The sequence below is a fragment of the Eschrichtius robustus genome, chromosome 13 (assembly GCF_028021215.1).
Source record: "Eschrichtius robustus isolate mEscRob2 chromosome 13, mEscRob2.pri, whole genome shotgun sequence".
Lineage (NCBI taxonomy): Eukaryota > Metazoa > Chordata > Mammalia > Artiodactyla > Eschrichtiidae > Eschrichtius > Eschrichtius robustus.
In genome coordinates this window covers 34975378-34994175 of record NC_090836.1, presented here as the reverse complement: position 1 = coordinate 34994175, position 18798 = coordinate 34975378, and the positions used below count along the sequence as shown (strand labels likewise).

The following is an 18798-nucleotide window of genomic DNA, read 5'->3' as shown; positions in this document are numbered from 1 at the left end:
AGGACTCCAAACTGGAAAGGAAGAAGTAAAACTGTCACTGTTTGCAGATAACATGATACAGTACATAAAAATCCTAAAGAAATCACCAAAAAACTACTAGAACTCATCAATGAATTTGGTGAAGTTGCAGGATACAAAATTAATATACAGAAATGTGTTGCATTTCTATACACTAACAACAAACTATCAGAGAAATTAAGTAAACAATCCCATTTACCATCACATCAAAAAGAATAAAACACTTAGAAAAAAATCTAACTAAGGAGGTAAAAGACCTTTACATGGAAAATTATAGACACTGATGAAAGAAACTGAAGATGACACAAACAAATAGAAAGATATATCATGTTCATGGATTGTAAGAAATAATATTGTTAAAATGTCCATACTACTGAAAGCAATCTGAAGATTTAATGCAACCCCTATCAAAATAGCCATGACGTTTTCACAGAAATAGGACAAATAATCCTAAAATTTATATGGAACCACAAAAGACCTGTAATTGCCAAAGCAATCTTGAGAAAAAGAACAAAGCTGAAGAGATCACACGTGCTGACTTTGGACTATATGACAAAGCTGCCGTAATCAAAACAGTATGGTACTGGTGCAAAAACAGGCACATAGATCAATGAAACAGAATAGAGAGCTCAGAAATAAACCCACTCACCTATGGTCGATTAATCTATGACAAAGGAGGCAAGAATATACAATGGGGAAAAGACAGTCTCTTCAACAAATGGCGACAGGAAAACTGTACAGCTACATGTAAAAGAATGAAATTAGACCATTTTCTCACACCATATACAAAAATAAACTCAAAATCGTTTAAAGACCTAAATGTAAGAGCAGAAACCATAAAACTCCTAGAAGAAAACATCAGCAGAAAACTCTTTGACATAAATGGTAGCAATTTTTTCATGGATTTGTCTCTAAGACAAAGGAAACAAAAGCAAAAATAAACAAATGGGATCTAATTAAACTTAACAGCTTTTTCACAGCAAAGGAAACCATTGACAGGAAATTCCCTGGTTGTCCAGTGGTTAGGACTTGGCACTTTAACTGCCATGGCCCTGGGTTCACCAGGTTCATTCCCTGGTCAGGGAACTAAGATCCTGCGAGCTTCACAATGTGGCAAAAAAGAAAGAAAGAAAGAAAGAAAACCATTGACAAAACTAAAAGACAACGTAATAAATGGCAGAAAATATTTGTAAATGATATGACCCATAAGTGGTTAATATCCAAAATATATAAACAGCTCATACAACTGAATATCCAAAAACAAACAAGCTGATTAAGAAATGGGCAGAAGACCTGAATAGACATTTTTTCAAAGAAGACATCCAGATGGCCAACAGGCACATAAAAAAATGCTTAACATTGCTAATCATCAGAGAAATGTAAATCAAAACTACAGTGAGTTATCACCTCATACCTGTCAGAATGACTATCATCAAAAAGACCACATATAACAAATGTTGGCAAGGATGTGGAGAAAAGGGAACCTTTGTGCACTGTTGGTGGGAATGTAATTTGGTGCAGCCACTATGGAAAATGGTATGGAGGTTCCTCAAAAAAAATTAAAAATAAAACTATCATATGATCCAGCAGTTCAACTCCTGGGTATATATCTGGAAAAAATGAAAACACTAATTTGAAAAGATACATGCACCCCCCCTATGTTCATAGCAGCATTAGCCAACATATATGATATATATATTATGTATAATATTATATATAATATATATAATATTATATATATTATATGTAATATATATAATGAAATATTACTCAGCCATAAAAAAGAACTAAATTTTGCCATTTGGAACAACATGAATGGACCCAGAGGGTATTATGCTTAGTGAAATAAGTCAGACAGAGAAAGACATAACATATAGTATTTACTGTATGTTATCACATATGTGGAATCTAAAAGAATGAAATGAATGAATATAACAAAACAGAAACAAAGGTACAGATAGAGAACAAATAGTGATTAGCAGTAGGGAGAGGGAAATGGGGAGGGGTAATATAGGGGAGGGGGATTATTACCATGTACAAAATAAATAAGCTACAAGGATATATTGTACAGCATGGGAAATATAGCCAATATTTTATAATAAATTTAAAATGATTATAATTTGTAAAAATATTGAATCACTATGTTGTACACCTGAAACTAGTATTAAAAAAAAAGAATGGGTTGTTACTGGATTGTTGTCATGTAAAAGATATTTTTCTTTAATCATTTAAACTTAGTTAATCTATGGTCATTATTAAAAAAAAATTAAACACAAACAAGTAAAAAGAAAAAAACCTTATAAGCCTACCACTCAGAGATAATAAGCGTTTCCATTTAGCACTTATCTTTTCAGACATTTTCCTACACACATTCATGTATTGTTTCAGTTAGGGTACAGTCAGGGAAGCAGAGTCGCCGTGGATGTTATAGAAGAAGGGGTTGGTTATAGGAATTAGACCATAACCAGTTATGGGGGGAGCTGGAGAAGTGAGAGTCCAGAAGGGGGAGTTGGAGGATTGAGAAAGAGCCACTAGCCACTCTCCTGAAGCACCAGTGTGGTTGGACAAGCGGAGCTTGCAGGAAATGTGAGAAGCCCTACCACATCCCACTACAAAGCTGAGGCTTGTGGTGAGGTCTCTGGGAAGCTGTTGCCTCTGTGGAGTGAGGGCTGGTATAGGGCACTGCTGTGGCAGCAGCAGAAGAGTTGGGTGTGGAATGAGTGTTAGGACAAGTTGGAAACCACCGGGCAAGTCTGGGTCTATCTGGCAGTGTATTTAACTGGGAATTCCTTCAGCGTGTGGTTGCCAACTCCAGCTCAGAGCCAGACAGGGAAGAGGTTTCTGGGAAACAGAGTTCCCAGGTTAACAAAGTTGACAATAGCGCGTGTGTGTGTGTGTGTGTGTGTGTGTGTAAGTGCATACATATATGTGTTTGTGTATATATGTCTCTATATGTATATATAGCTATATGTATGTGTGTGTGTGTGTATGAATTCATACTCTGCAAGGAGTTCTGTAACCTATTTTTTCTCACTTCAACCATTGCAAACACTATTGTTTATATAGATCTTTAGCATGACTTTAATGGCTGCTTTGTCTCCCATCATTTTGAGGATTTATTTGATCTGTTTGTTAATCTTCTCAATTGTTTAACACTGAAAGTTTAGGCTGGGGTGCTTCTGGTGATGGACTGATGCAGTGAGTGGGTCAGGTGAAGGACACCAGGACATTCCAGAGCAGAGTGGTGGTTGTAACGTTACAATATTCCATTATACTAAGACTTTTAGTAATTTCTCCTTAACCTTGACTACATTTTCTCTGATATACTGTTATGAAATCAAGAGGGAGGTTCATTCCTCTGAGGAAGGAGTCATGGCCACGTTAATTGGGCTCAGGGGCATGGTGATCCTACATGTGTCATTGTCATTAAACACAGTGGCATGTGGACACGAGGAGGCCAGAGCAGAAGAGACTGAAGACCCTGCTCTTGGGTGTCCATGAGGTGGCCCCCTTTGGGGACTGCTCAGATATAGCTGGAGGACACTTAGGAAGGATTAATCTCCAAACCATAAGGCCAGGTGAGAGAGGGTTGAGGGAAGGTTCCTTAGTAATTCAGGTTATGACTGAGGGTATCACAATGCATTTTATTTAACAGCATTCATTTTTTACTTTGGATTGTGAGCTATCAGAAAGCATCTTTCATGTTCAGCCACCTTTGTGTCTCCAGTGTCTAGAGAGTATATATACTGAAGCATGTTCAAACTGGGTAGCTGAGGAGTGGTAAATGAAGTTACAAATGTGTGATCAAGGTTTAGGGAGAACAACACAGAATGTTGGAATATCCAGGGCTCGTAGCGCTGGGGAGCTATTATCACTTCTAAGCCCAAAGGGGCAGAGCAGGGAGGTAGAGGTTGCCAGAACCCAAAGAGCATCTCCCACTGGGCAAATCCAGCTGAAGACTGGAGAGCACAGAGCCCACTGATAGAGTCCTTAAAGACAGACCCCCAGAGATCAAACTGGGGCGAGGAAGGTGGTGGAGGCCGAACTGGAGGGGCAAGTGGGAGATACCCAGCACAAGGCATCATTAAACACAGGTGTTTTTGAGAAGATGAGCCCTGAGCTAGCCATTACATATGTTTATATCTGTTATCATGAATTTTAGGTAAGTTTTCATTTTGATACATTTCAAACTAGAAAAGTTACAAGAATAGCACGGGGAGCTCCTGTATACCCTTAATTCGTTTACATTTTGCCTCATTTGCCTTATCATTTCCCCTCACCCCGCCCCTCTCTCTTGTGGTTCTGAGGTTTCCCTCAACCATTTGAGAGTAAGTTGGATACGTTATGTCTCCTTTACCCTCAATACTTCAGTGTGTGTTTCCTAGACATAAGGACATTCTCTTACATAACCATCGTACAATAATTTAAATCAAGAAATTTAACAATGATACAATTCTATTCTATTGTTTTAAATACAGCCCATATTCAAATTTTATCAATCGTCCCAATAATGTCCTTTATAGCTTTTTTTTTTTTCCTGTTTCAAGATCTAATCCACGCTCATACATTGTGTTAACTTGTCTTGTTTCTTTAGCCTCTTTGAATCTGGAATATTTCATCAGCTTCTTGTAGTTCTTTTTGATCTTGACTTATTCTTTTTTTGCTATTACTATTATATTTAGGTTAAATCTATACTTTTGAATCCATGTCATCATAGAGTTGAGTTTATAGGATTCCCCTCCCTCCTTTCCTTCCTTCCTTCTTTCCTTGAAAAGCTGGATGTTATTTAACCTATTGCACTGATGTGAAAACCAAGGCCCAGAGACGGTAAGTAACTTGGTGTAGTTTGTAAGTGCAAAGTTGGTCCTGGAATCTAGAGCTTCATGAATCCACAAACCTGTGTTCTTAACCATCATGTTATAAGGTACACAGTCAAGTAATTTGGAAAGGGCTATTTTAGACAAAATTATAAAATTCCATTGATTTCTTCACTGTAAGACTGGTCGGAGCTTTTATTATGCAAATGAACATTGGGAATTTCCAAGAGGGGAAGAGTATGCAGCATTTCCTAAATTTGTACTCACAGAAGCCGTTCCCCCACCTCCTAACCCTCAGAGTACTTCTTCGATGCAGTGCTTTTGTAAACACTGGGCTAGAAGGTGGAGTATCTGTGGCTTGAAGAGGGTGGAAGTACAGAGCTGTGGTTGAAAAAGGAAGGTGGAAGACTATTAACGGGAGGATGGCCGAGGAAGTTGTAGTTTCCATGAATGAAGTCTGTCCTGCGTGCTCTAAGCCGCCGTCTTCGGTTTGTCCCCTCAGCCTATTTTTCGCTTTGCTACAGCTGCCTACACCCCTGCTACTCCTGCTACTGAAGCTAACACAGCCTTCAGGAACGTTTTAAACTTGTGTTTAAAATGTTGGGGCTTCCCTGGTGGCGCAGTGGTTGAAAATCCGCCTGCCAATGCAGGGGACACGGGTTCGAGCCCTGGTCTGGGAAGATCCCACATGCCGCGGAGCAACTAGGCCCGTGAGCCACGGCTACTGAGCCTGCGCGTCTGGAGCCTGTGCTCTGCAACAAGAGAGGCCGCGATAGTGAGAGGCCCGTGCACCGCGATGAAGAGTGGCCCCCGCTTGCCGCAACTAGAGAAAGCCCTCGCACAGAAACGAAGACCCAACACAGCCCAAAATAAATAAATAAATAAATTAAAAAAAAGTGCTGACTCACAGTCAATCTAAAAGAATAGAAATCTGGGGAGAAGGAAGAGCTCTACCTGCCAATATGGATGCTAAGGAGGACACAGAGCACTGAGTAGGATTAGTAATCTGAAGAGGAGGAGGAGAGGGATGGCGAGAAGCATGGAGATGAGTGTGACAAAGCTAAGAGGGCTACGTGGGCAGAGAACGAAGATGACAAAGCCGACGCCTTTCCTTCCCAGAAGCAGAAATCCGGTGGGGACAATCAGACAGACAGCATTGAAAGGAAATGAAACAGGGGTTTCTTAAAAGTGCATAAATGCCAGGGGCTGGGGGAAGAGGGAGTGGAGAGTTGTTGTTTAAAGGGTAGAGAGTTTCAGGTTTGAAAGATGAGAAGAGTTCTGGTGATGGGCTGCACAGCAATGTGAATGTACCTGGCGCTACTGAACTGTACACTTAAACACGGTTAAGATGTTAAATTGTATGGCATATGTATTATACCACACACACCATAAAGGCTGTAGTGACTGATACACTTCTCATTCCAGAATCCAGTTTGGGCAGAGGGTCCCTCCTACCTCAGGGTTACCACCCTGTTTATTGACAACACGATGCTTCTCAATAAAATGCCATCAAACCAGCAGAGGGGAAAACTGCCACCAGTGGGGAAAAGACAAAAATTCCAAGGACAAGCTTTGCTCTCAAAAATTACTTTTAAAGGGGAAGTTCTATTTGTATTTTAATTTACATTGTATTAATGTACAATTTAATTTTTTTTTAAATGAATTTCTTAAGATGTCAGTTGATGAGCAAAACACCTTTGAAGTATTCTCAATCCTGTTCAGATATTACTTGTGATGTAACCATGTTTATCATAATTTCAAAGAACAGTAAAAACATTTTATATAAGGAAAAATATCAACAAAGATGTAATTTTATTCAGAGCATTTTGAGACACCCTTTTCACACCCAAGTCCAAAACATCTATAATTTATCCTTCTTTCTTCCCCTCCTACCCCCATCACCAACTCCCACTGCCCTAATGCAGTTTTATAAATGTGCTCACAGATGCAATTGTAATCTCAAAGGAGTGGAGCTGTACATCTATTTTGGCACTTGGTCCTCCTGTGTATGTCAGATCAGTACATAGAGTGACTAAATTAACAGCAATATCAGGATAACAGAAAAATCCAAGTCGACATTCTGTTAAAAAAAATCATTTTGTGACACAAATGAAGACATGAGAAGGTCTGAATTTGCATCTTTGAATGACATATATGGAAAAAATTCTCTGCTTTATAAAGCATATTATAGAGAAGTATCGTATTTTTTATACTTAATAATTATTGAACAGCAGAAAGTCCATTGTGTAGCAAAGACCAAACCAATACAGTCAAGACTTTAGAAAGAGCTTCCTTCCATCAACACAGAAGCAGATGGAGCCAGGTAGCGGAAATAATGGGAATCTCTTAATGTCTGAATTGGTATGACACCACTGAGGCATATTTGTAACCTCACATTGCTCCTTCTGTGGCCGGATGAAAATGTAATAACAGGACACCAACTGCACATTCCAGGTTCAATGGGGAAAACCCCACAATATAATAAAATAAGAAGTAAATCATATGTTTCGGAACTAGCAATAAAGGAGGCAGATGCTCTGACAATAATGCTGATATATCCAGGGAGGCATCAAGGACCTTGTAGGATGGTTCTTCCTCAGATTAGCACTGCCTAATTAAGAATAACTGAATTATGGGCACTGCTGGTGAGGCTTGTATCATTTGTCTTATTGATAGCAACTCCAAAACACCCACACTTGAATTAAGTCGCTGGTAGTTATTATTGAAAGAGAAGTAAAATGGTTCAGCAGGCTAATCAGAAGGGCTGGAGAAGTGGAACGGAAAGCCATGCTGTCAGTTGCATACTGCAGCCCAGCTTCGTCATGGAATATGTTATTGAGCCGTCAGTTGACACCTCTGCCTCAATTTCTTCGTGGTGAAGCTGGAAAACAGCGGCTCAGACCTACAGAGACTTCTGCTCATCTCAACAACCCCACTGAACACCAGTGTCAAGTTTATTGGCTTCAAATTCCACTTTGATCCTGTAGAAGCAAAAAGTGACATTTTACCCTGCTTCCAACATGATTAAGCACTTCATATATGACAGTCAGAGAAAACATGTAATGCTCTGACATAAACCAAAAATAATGAGGCCACCTTGACTGGGTTTGGCCCCTGCATAGCAAAACCTTGAATATTTCCTGTAAACCATTTTATATTTGATATTTGCCATGTTGGTGTCTGAAGATACATCGTGAGTTTTTGAATATGATAATCATGTGAGAAAGTTACTGTTTTTCTTTCATGGATAGACTAATGTAAACTTGGTAACCTGGGCAATTTTGCAGCTTTTAAATTTAAATACTTTGGCCAGCCAATTCTTCTGAAGTCTGACTCTCTTGCCCTCTTAGAAAATAAATGTTTTCTTTCCTTTCTAAATGCTTCTTTCTCTGTCTTCCTTTGACAATCATCTCAAAAGCCTTTGTGCAAAACTAGTGGTTTCTTCTTATTTATCCAATCAGATGCAAATTCTTTTGGCTGATATGTCCTGGCTGCTGAAATCTGACCTTGAACTCTTTCTGTAAATTTCTGTCCTATTCCCTCACACAAATCCCATTGTAGCCGGGAAGAGCATGATGCCTGGATTGTCACCTCTGCACCTTGGCTCATGCTACCTCTTCCTCTTGCAAAATCCTCCCAACATCCCTTTATCAATGCAAATTATATCCATCTCTCCGGGGCACAGTTTAGGTCCTATATTGTCCGTGAAACTGACTGGGTAGCTCACAGTATTGTCCTTCTCTCAAATCATAGTCTGTGCTACACACTCAGCATTTAACCCTTTGTCCCTATGTGAAGTGTTTTGCATTAACGTTTAAGTCTGAGAACCGCATCCCTCTAGATAGATTGTAAACTGCAATCCACAAGAAAAATTGGCGTTTCTAATGCAGGTCTACTATTTAACGGAGGGATTGGAAACTGAGTACCGTATCGTTCTCTGCTTTTTACACAACTTTAACTACAATACAGAGACATGGAAAACATTGGAGTACAAACCGCCTTTAATAATTCTATGCCAAATACTACTTTCCAACCTCCTAACAACACCTTGGGCAAATCCTATACCTTTCTGGTCAGTTTCTGTTATTAAAATAATCTAGTCCAGTTAAAAACTTCAATTTCATGTCTGATCCAAAACTCTCCCCCAGTGCTGGTCAGACTTGTTACTCTTCCTCTGTCTTCTTTCTAGAGCTTGGGGAAGGGATGGCAGGGAAGGAAAGCACCCCTTGTCTTCTTTGGATGATTATAATCTGCTCCTTGTTGCTTTTCTGGTAATGCTGATGGCAGATGATAACTTCTTGCAGAGTGCAGGTGCCGGCTTTCTGATGGGGTCCCCACTGCGAAGTCCCCTCTTGTGGGATCTCTGGTTCCAGATCAGCCTCTTCCCTTGACCTCCTCTTACTGCCACACCACTTTCCTGGCAAATGGCTCCGTTGGGTGCTGTTCTGGTTGGAGGATTCCAGCCCAAGCACTTTCACACAGCCACACAGAAAAGTCATGTTATTCATATGATGTAGCCCAAGTGCTGACTCCACTTGTGCTTTCTCTGTCCTGCTTCTTCCCTGTTCCCCTTCCTCTGCTCATGCCAGCCTGGGGGCAGATATGCAAGACTACTTTCTCAGCAGACACAAAGTGGGAGGCAAAACGACAGTGTCCCGATTTGTATACACCCACATTTTTTACATCTGTTCTTTTGCACACTCCTGATCAACCCTGGGCTTACGTAACAAGATAGCAATTTTGTGAAGCTCCTTTTCTAATAGCGGTTCTTCGTCAAAATTATCCTTGATCAAAATTGTAAAATGAATAGCTGTTTCATTTCTAAATAAGGAAGTTCTAATGAAAGCCTAAGATGTCCTCAGGCATCCTATTATATTACATTATATTATATCCACAGGAATCTTTGTTTCACTGAAGAAGAGACTATTTCAACAGTTTATTTTTCAGTCCTGAAACTTTAAAAAATTTGTGATATATGAATTTTATTTTATTAGAAACAGTTTGGGACTCTGCCTAAATTTCAGACACCCTCCAGACAATTCCATTATATTTTACAGTCACCCATTCCTGCTATAATTTTTCAGCTTAATTTGTATTTCTAATTAAGTTTTTGTGTGTATTCTACCCCAGCACCAGTGTAATCTTTTCCAGATTTTTACTTTGGGGTCACTATATGCTTCTTTTGTGCATTCTAATTTTACATTCTCTATCTGATATTTCCAATAGCTGAAGTTCTTGAGGGCCTAATCTCTTATCTCAGCTAATTTTTCCTCATGGCTGGTGTGTTTTGTAATGTTGGATTGTGATTATCACGTTTGCCTGAACTTTATATGTTCATTTACTGTTTTGGGGTTTCCCAAACCAATTAGAGGCTGAATTTTAATCCCAAATGCAGATTCATAACCTGTAGTTATGAATCTCAGAGGATATTTTAATTTTTAAACACCCAAAATCTGTGCCAAGACAGACAAATCTCTTTGTGTTTCCTCTTTGCTGATAGGCAGACAGCCTTTTTCTAGCCTTCTTTTTCAGTGAGGGAAAGCACTGAGACTTCAACTCCAAATCCCTATATTTTGCAAGTTCAAGGTCTTGTTTCCTGTCTCGAGGTTGCCCTTAAAACCCAAGCATTTAGAAAATGGGAACTGTCAACTTCTTTAAAGCCAACTGCACTTTCAGCGTCAGCCTACAACTATGGGTTACAACTTGCTTTTTAGACTTGGCCCTTGGGAATTTTCCATACCTTTTTTTTTTTTTTTTTTTAATGAATTCAGCTATGCATTGGAAAGAATGACTATTATATTTGATCCAGTTTTTCTAAGTATCTTATAGAAAAGAATTTGAAAATATCTAGCCTGCTCTTCCTTTATATTTCAAATCCTACCTACTTGTATTTCAGAATTTTTTCCATATCTTGTTCTGAAGCAATGTAATAATATTTATTGAATGCCTTTTATGTGCCAAGTGTTTTATATTTGTGATCCCATTTTCTTGTCATCTTTACTGTAATTCTGATCATATCGTATAAATAAGACCCTATCTGTTATTCTCTGTGTCCACCCCTTGCGTATATCTTGCATAGTGCTATGATATTGACTTGTAACAAGAAATACATATTTGGTCTTCACCCAGTTGAGCTCCTAAAACTCTTGGAATTTCCTAAGTGATGAGAGCTATTGAGGTGTCTCTTGTTATGTTAATTAGGTGACTTTTGGACCCCACCTAATTGGGGGGGCTGGTTGCCAGGAGAATAAGCCAGGTGATTAGAGGGTTGGAACTTTCAGTCCTACCATCTGACCTCCTGGGACGGTAGAGAGTCTGGAGGTTGAATTCATCACCAATGGCCAATGATTTAGTCAAGCATTCCTATGTAATGGGCCTCCATAAAAACCCAAAAGGACAGGTTGGTGAACTCGTGGAGATTCAGAAAGAGTGGCATGCCTGGAAAGGGCATGGAAGCTCTGGGCCCTTTCCCCATACTTTGCCCTATGCATCTCCTATTTGGCTGTTACTGAGTTATACTTTTTTATAGTAAGCTGCTAATATAGCAAGCAAAATGTTTCTCTGAGTTCTGTGAGCCACTCTAGCAAATTAATCAAACCCAATTTGATTCACTGGAACCTCCAATCCATAGCCAGTGATAGCAATGGTGATAGGCACATAAGTAATATGTACCTATTTTCAGATAAGGACCTGCAACCAGGGAAGTGAAGTGACTTGTCCAAGTTTATAGAGGTAGTCAGGGATTGATTTGTAATAAAAGATCAGATGCCAAAATCCATCCCCCCTGCCACTGGGAGGCTATTTCTTTCATTAGTTTCTAGGAAGCCAAGGTGACTAGCTGAATTATGAAAGTGGTTTGATTAAATGATAACTGAAATAAATTCTTCACATCATTAATTTCAAATTACATTTAATTTTAATACTGTTAGATGATTTATATTGTACAGAATTAAAGAAATTTCATAGAATCAGCATAACAGAGTAAAACTTCCAGGCCCTATTGATTATACATTGTGCCAATTTTTGTACCATTTCTGAAAAGTAGGTAACATTTATTTTGGAAGGTATTCTGAGTTCTTACCTCATGCAAGAGAAATATTAAAAACCATTGTGCTTTATTTCTTCCCTCCCCTACTTTTCTTAGTCCCTGATATAAAGGAGAAGATTGGCAAACTATTGTTTTTACTGAGTCCATTATAAAAATCAGTTTATTATTATTTCTAAAAAACCCATGAAAATTAGCAAGTTGAAAATGTCTTATTCTTACAATTCTCTAAAAATTCTGAAATAGATAAAAGTGCCATGCTTTGACTAATCTATTACAGTTTTCTGTAATAGATTTAAGATGAGGTATTTAAACTGGAGAACATTTTCTGCAGTAGAGGCTAAACTATCAAATTGGTGATCAAAGTCAAGTGACTATCACAAAGCATATCCATACCTGGAGAAAGTATGCAGCAAAGATTAGATTCTCAGAATAGATGAGTAGATACTGTATGCTGAGTAGAAAGGCTATTTTGGGTCTTTTTAGATTAAGTCAGTCTGTAGCAAATTGTAGGTCACCGCTGCTGAGATTCATTCTCAGATGGAATTTGAAATAAATGAATACATGTGCTCTCTGAGTATAAAGTTTCTGACTTATAGTGCCTTTTTCAGTTTTGTGCTATGAAAAAAGTGATTCCCATTGTTTGAAAGAGTAGTTTTCTGTAGGGTCTGGAAAACGTTCTTATACTTTAAATGGCAAATTTAAAAATGTTGTCTAGTCGGGCTCTGTGGCGCAATGGATAGCGCATTGGACTTCTAAAAATGTTGTTTACAGGGTTGTATACTGTACAGCTGGAGGCAAAGTCTGAGTCCATTTTACAGGAAACGTGGAGCCTTGATTATTGGATGGGTTCCCATGGTGGCATGCACAGAGAACAGCTTTTCAGTCTTTAGAGTCAGAGTGTGTGTTTGCTTATGTTAGGTTGTAAATCAATGCTATTTTAATTGCAAAAAAATGAAATACCAAATATTTTGGCAATATAGTTTTAAAAAAAATACACGAGGAGTTGTAAAAGCTAATATTTAGGGGAAAGAATCTTTCCAAAATAGGACAGTTTTGAGTGACAGTATGATTTTAACATGCCTTACTAATTACCATGCAACTCTTTATGTCAAGCACGATATTAGATTGAAGGCAGGGACATCTCTTCTTCATTTTTTATCGTCCCCGCTCCTTCTACACCTGGTCAGTCCTGGATGAAGGTCTTTGGAGACATCCACCTAAATGATCATGGACGAGCCTCTGCTTGAACGTTTCAACACAATTACCCTCACTGCACCAGTCAGCCCATTCTGGTTTTGACGGCTTAGGCAGAAACTTTTTCTTCTCTTGAGTGAACATGTGCTCTCTCTTTTTCACCATTGTGTATTCAGTGCCTAGTACAATGCACGGCATATAGTAGGCTTTTACCATGTATTTCTTGATTCAACTGGCCTCACCAAAGTAATAAGAAGCATGTGTATACAACCAAGGAAGTTGCCCTATGATGTGCCTCATTAAACCCTGCTCCCTCAATCCATAATCTGTGTTTTAGACTCTGGTCATTCAACCAGTTATGAACCCACTACACGGAGTCACTTCCAGCACAGGTCTTATCTCATGTCTAACAAGGTCATCACCAAATATAATGAAACTCTATCAAATGCCATTCTGAAATTCAGTGATATTATGCATATGGACTTCACTTGACCTATCAGTCCCAGAAATGAAACATTTCTGTCGATCTTGAACTATAATGGTATTTAATTCTTATGCCCAGTTTTTTGTTCATCTTTCCCTGTATTGTTTATAGAATACTTTAATCTCATCTCAGTTTTCTGTAGATTTTATTTGTATTTTCAAAACATCTTTAATAAATTTAGAATACCTGATTTTTTAAACAAATATTAAGTACGTTTGTGTTATCACTGATCTTTGTTTTTTAACTCTACCTTACAACCCCCTTTCTTAAAATGAAACTTAAGTTTAATTTATAGTTTAAAGGAGTCTAGAGAAAGGGAATTAACCTTGATGAAGTACATGTATGCTAGATACTTCCCCCTTGAATTATTGCTTATTCCTCAGAAAATACTGCAAAGTAGATTTTTTTTTTTAAAGAAATTCACGTTCTTTTATTTATTTATTTATTTATTTATTTATTTATTTATGACTGTGTTGAGTCTTCGTTTCTGTGCGAGGGCTTTCTCTAGTTGCGGCAAGTGGGGACCACTCTTCATCACGGTGCGCGGGCCTCTCACCATCGCGGCCTCTCTTGTTGCGGAGCACAGGCTCCAGACGCGCAGGCTCAGTAATTGTGGCTCACGGGCCCAGTTGCTCCGTGGCATGTGGGATCTTCCCAGACCAGGGCTCGAACCCGTGTCCCCTGCATTGGCAGGCAGATTCTCAACCACTGCGCCACCAGGGAAGCCCTGCAAAGTAGATTTTATTAAACCTGTTTTATATAAGAGGGAAGTAGGACATGAAGCAAGGAAGGGACAGAGTTGACATCGGAATTCAGTTAGGTTTGGTTCTAAAGCAGAGAACCTCTGTGAGAATCTGATGAAAGCCATAGCCCGCTTCCCAGTAAATGCACGTAAGTCACATATCTGTTGGTGTTCTCTGTTATAAACTACAGAAATGAATCCGATTTTGAAATAGGAAAGAGACTTTATGTTTTTAAGACATTGGTAGCTCACAGAACCTCTGGGGGGGCTGTAGAATCAGGAATGAGACTAGGCAACCAGGAAGAAATGTCCAAACCCACCCTTACAGAAGTGTCTGGTTTGGAATCTGTTGCTATACTTCTGTGAAGCACTAGAAGATGCAGTTTGCACCGCTATTTCTGGAATTTAGTGCTGTTGAAGCCACTGCTGCCACCCCATTTTTTTTTTTGGAAGTGGGTAAAATGTGTTTATTTTCTTCTATTTGTGTGTATGTGTGTGTATGTGTTTAAGGAAAAGGAGAAAAAGTCTCCTCCCTTCCAGGACCCAGTGTCTACTGGGCTTGGAGGCGGGTGGAGCCAGGGCCAGGCACCCCTACTAGAAGTTGTAGAGCAGAAGGTGATGGCATTAACTCTGTAGTCCAGGAGAAGGGGGTGCTGGATGTGTCTGAACCCTAGGCTGCCCCGCCCAGTGAAGAGAAGTGCCACAGCTTCATCAGGGTGAAGGTAGAGAAGCAGTTCTGAGCCAGGATCTCTGCCTTGGCTCAGTGCCAAAAGGAAGTCTTCCTTCAGCAGCTCCCAGCTCTTCCATAAGGAGCCCACACACAGGATGAGAAGGCCAGTCTCCCGTTGGAACAAGACCTGGTCAATCCCAGGTAATATTGCCAGGGTGTGTCTGCCCAGCACCCACCTGGCCTTCCTGAAGGTATAACAAGAAAGTGGGGGGACTTCCCTGGTGGCATAGTGGATAGGACCCGGTGCTCCCAATGCAGGGAGTCCAGGTTCGATCCCTGATCAGGGAACTAGATCCCACATGCATGCTGCAACTAAGAGTTTGCATGCCACAACTAAGGAGCCCACCTGCTGCAACTAAGGAGTCCACATGCTGCAACTAAGGAGCTGGAGAGCCACAACTAAGGAGACCGTGAGCCTCAACTTAGGAGCCTGCCTGCTGCAACTAAGACCCAGTGCAACCAAATAAATTAAAAAATGACAACAACAGCAACAAAACACTAATGTATCTAAAAAAAAAAAGAAAAAACAAGAAAGGGGAGCTACATGCTGAGCACCTCCTGCAATTTTAACAGCAAAACCCAGTAAACCTGCATTTATCAAATATAGGTGAGTGAGGATTCCTAGCTGATCTGGCACCTGGAAATAGCTGAACATGGTGGGCAGTGTCATGAGGAGCTAGGCTGTGCATCGTCAAACACAAACACCCCACTAACTTGGTCCTGCAGCAACAAGCATCAGTACTTGTTGACATTACAAATGTGAACCCATAGCAACCATCATCTGCACCTTGTTGACACTGCTAATAGGGCCTGCCTCCTGGGTCTGCAAGCTGAGCAGTTGCACAGGGTGCCATGTTCAGAAGGGCTCACACTTGGTTTAATGCTCTATTGTCACCGCCTTGGATTGTTTAATCATTTTTGAACACTGGTCTCCACATTTGCACTTTGCACTAGGCTCTGTGAATTATGTAGCTGGTCCTGACTGCTCACATGGTCCTGTGGCAACCACCACCAACCCTGCATGGACACCATGAACATGGACCTCGAACTACCCCCACTGCCATTACACCGCCACTGCAAACATGTTCTGCTGCAACTGGGATCACCAACATGCCAACACCACAGATACAGTCCTGCAACAACCCCACTCCTACACCGAGAGAGAGCGAGAAACCCATGAAACACAAATTTTGTGTGAATATTATAAGGTTCTTGGATTTCTAATGCCCCCTTTGTGGTCCCAGCTTAAGATTCTAGCTCTAAAGCCCATTTCCAGGACTAGAGCAAGAAAGATTTTTTCCCCCCGTTTTATTGAGATATAATTGACATACAGCACTATATAAGTTTAAGGTGTACAGCATAAAGATCTGACTTACATCATGAAATATCTACCACAATAAGTCTAGTGAACATCCATCATCTCATATAGATACAATATTAAAGAAATAGCAAAAAAATATACTTTTTCCTTGTGATGAGAACTCTTCGGATTTACTCTCAACAGCTTTCATTATAATATTGTCAGTGTTAATTGTCTTTATTATGTTGTACATTACATCCTTATACTCATTTATCTTATAACTGGAAGTTTGTACCTTTTGACTACCTTCATCTAATTCCCCCTTATATGGTAGTTCTATTTTTAATTTTTTGAGGAAACTCTATACTGTTTTCCATAGCAACTGTACCAATTTACATTCCCACCAACAGTGCATGAGGGTTCCCTTTTCTCCACATCCTTGCAAACACTTGTTATTTGTTGTCTTTTTGATAATAGCCATCTGACAGGTGTGAGGTGATACCTCATTGTGGTTTTTGATTTGCATTTCCCTGATAATGAGTGATGGTGAGAATATTTTCATGTGTTTGCTGGCCAACTGTATGTCTTCTCTGGAAAAATGTCTATTCAGGTCCTCTGATCATTATTTAATTGAGTTGTTTGCTTTTTTTCATGTTGTATATTTTGAATATTAACCCCTTGTCAGATATATAATTTGCAAATGTCTTCTCCCATTCAGTAGGCAGTTTTTTGGTTTTGTTGATTATTTCCTTCTCTGTGCAATAGTTTTTTAGTTTGATGTAGTTCCACTTGTTTATTTTTGCTTTTGTTTCCCTTGCCTGAGGAGAGATCCAAAAAAAAGTATCGCTAAGACTGACATCAAAGAGTATGTTGCCTAGAAGAGCATACTCTTCTAGGAGTTTTATGGTTTCAGTCTTACATGTAAGTCTTTAATCCATTTTGAGTTTATTTTTGTATATGCTGTGAGAAAGTGGTCCAGTTAGATTCTTTTGAATGTAGTTGTCCAGTCTCCCAATACTGTTTATTGAAGAAGCTATCTTTTCTTCAGTGTATATTCTTGCTCCTTTGTCATAGATTAATTGCTCGTATAAATGTGGGTTTGCTTCTTGGTTCAATTGATCTATGTGTCTGTTTTTGTGCCAGTAGCATGCTATTTTGATTACTGTAGCTTTGTAGTATAGTTTGAAATCAGGGAGTTTAATACTTCCTGTCCCATACTTCTTTTTTAAGGTTGTTTTGGCTATTCGAAGTCTTTTGTGTTTCCATACAAATTTAAGAATTATTTGTTCTAGATCTGTGAAAAATGCCATCGGTATTTTGATAGGGATTGCACTGAATCTGTGGATTGCCTTGGGTAGAATGGGCACTTTAACAATGTTAATTCTTCCAATCCATGTGCACAGTATGTCTTTCCATTTGTTTGTGTCACCTTCAATTTCTTTCATCAGTGTCTATAGTTTTCCATATAAAGGTCTTTTACCTCCTTAGATTTATTCCCAGATATTTAATTCTTTTTGATGTGATTGTGAATTGGATTGTTAAATTCTCTTTCAGATAGTTGGCTGTTAGTGTGTAGGAATGCAACAGATTTCTGCATATTAATTTTGTGTTCTGCAACTTTACCAAATTCATTGATGAGTTCTAGTAATTTTTTGGTGGTGTCTGTAGGATTTTCTATGTATAGTATCATGTCATCTGCAAACAGTGACAGTTTTACTTCTTCCTTTCCAGTTTGGATTCCTTTTATTTCTTTTTCTTGTCTGATTGTTGTGGCTAGGACTTCCAATACTATGTTGAATAAAAGTGATGAGAGTGGGCATCCTTGTCTTGTTCCTGATCTTAGAGAAAATGCTTTCAGCTTTTCACCATTGAGTATGATGTCAGCTGTGGGCTTGTCATATGTGGCTTTTATTATGTTGAGGTATGTTCCTTCTATACCCACTTTGTTGAAGTTTTTATTGTAAATAGATGTTGAATTTTGTCAAGAGCTTTTTCTGCATTGATGGAGATGATCTTATGATTTTTTTCTTTAATTTGTTAATGTGGTGCATCACATTGATTGATTTGTGGATATTGAACCATCCTTGGATCCCTGGGAAAAGTCCCACTTGATCATGATGTATGATCCTTTTAACGTATTGTTGAATTTGGTTTGCTAATATTTTGTTGAGAATTTTTGTATCGATTTTCATCAGTGTTATTGGCATGTAATTTTTTTGGTTATGACATCTTTTTCTAATCTGTTATCAGGGTGATGCTGGCCTTGTAAAATGAGTTTGGAAGCATTCTTTCCTCTGCAATTGTTCAGATTGTTTGAGAAGGACAGGTGTTTACTCTTCTCTAAATGTTTGGTAGAATTCACCTGTTTGACCATCTTGGTTCCAGACTTTTGTTTTTTAGGAGTTTTTTAAAAAAATTACTGATTCAATTTTATTACTGGTAATTGGTCTATTTATATTTTCTGT

The 18798-nt window shown here is 39.0% G+C and overlaps 1 pseudogene; it reads right to left on the bottom strand.

Annotated features, from left to right (window-relative positions):
* Nucleotides 1-9078: 9078 nt before the first annotated feature.
* On the bottom strand, nucleotides 9079-15688 carry LOC137775779 (N-acetyl-D-glucosamine kinase-like; annotated as a pseudogene).
* Between the last annotated feature and the right edge of the window lie 3110 nt (nucleotides 15689-18798).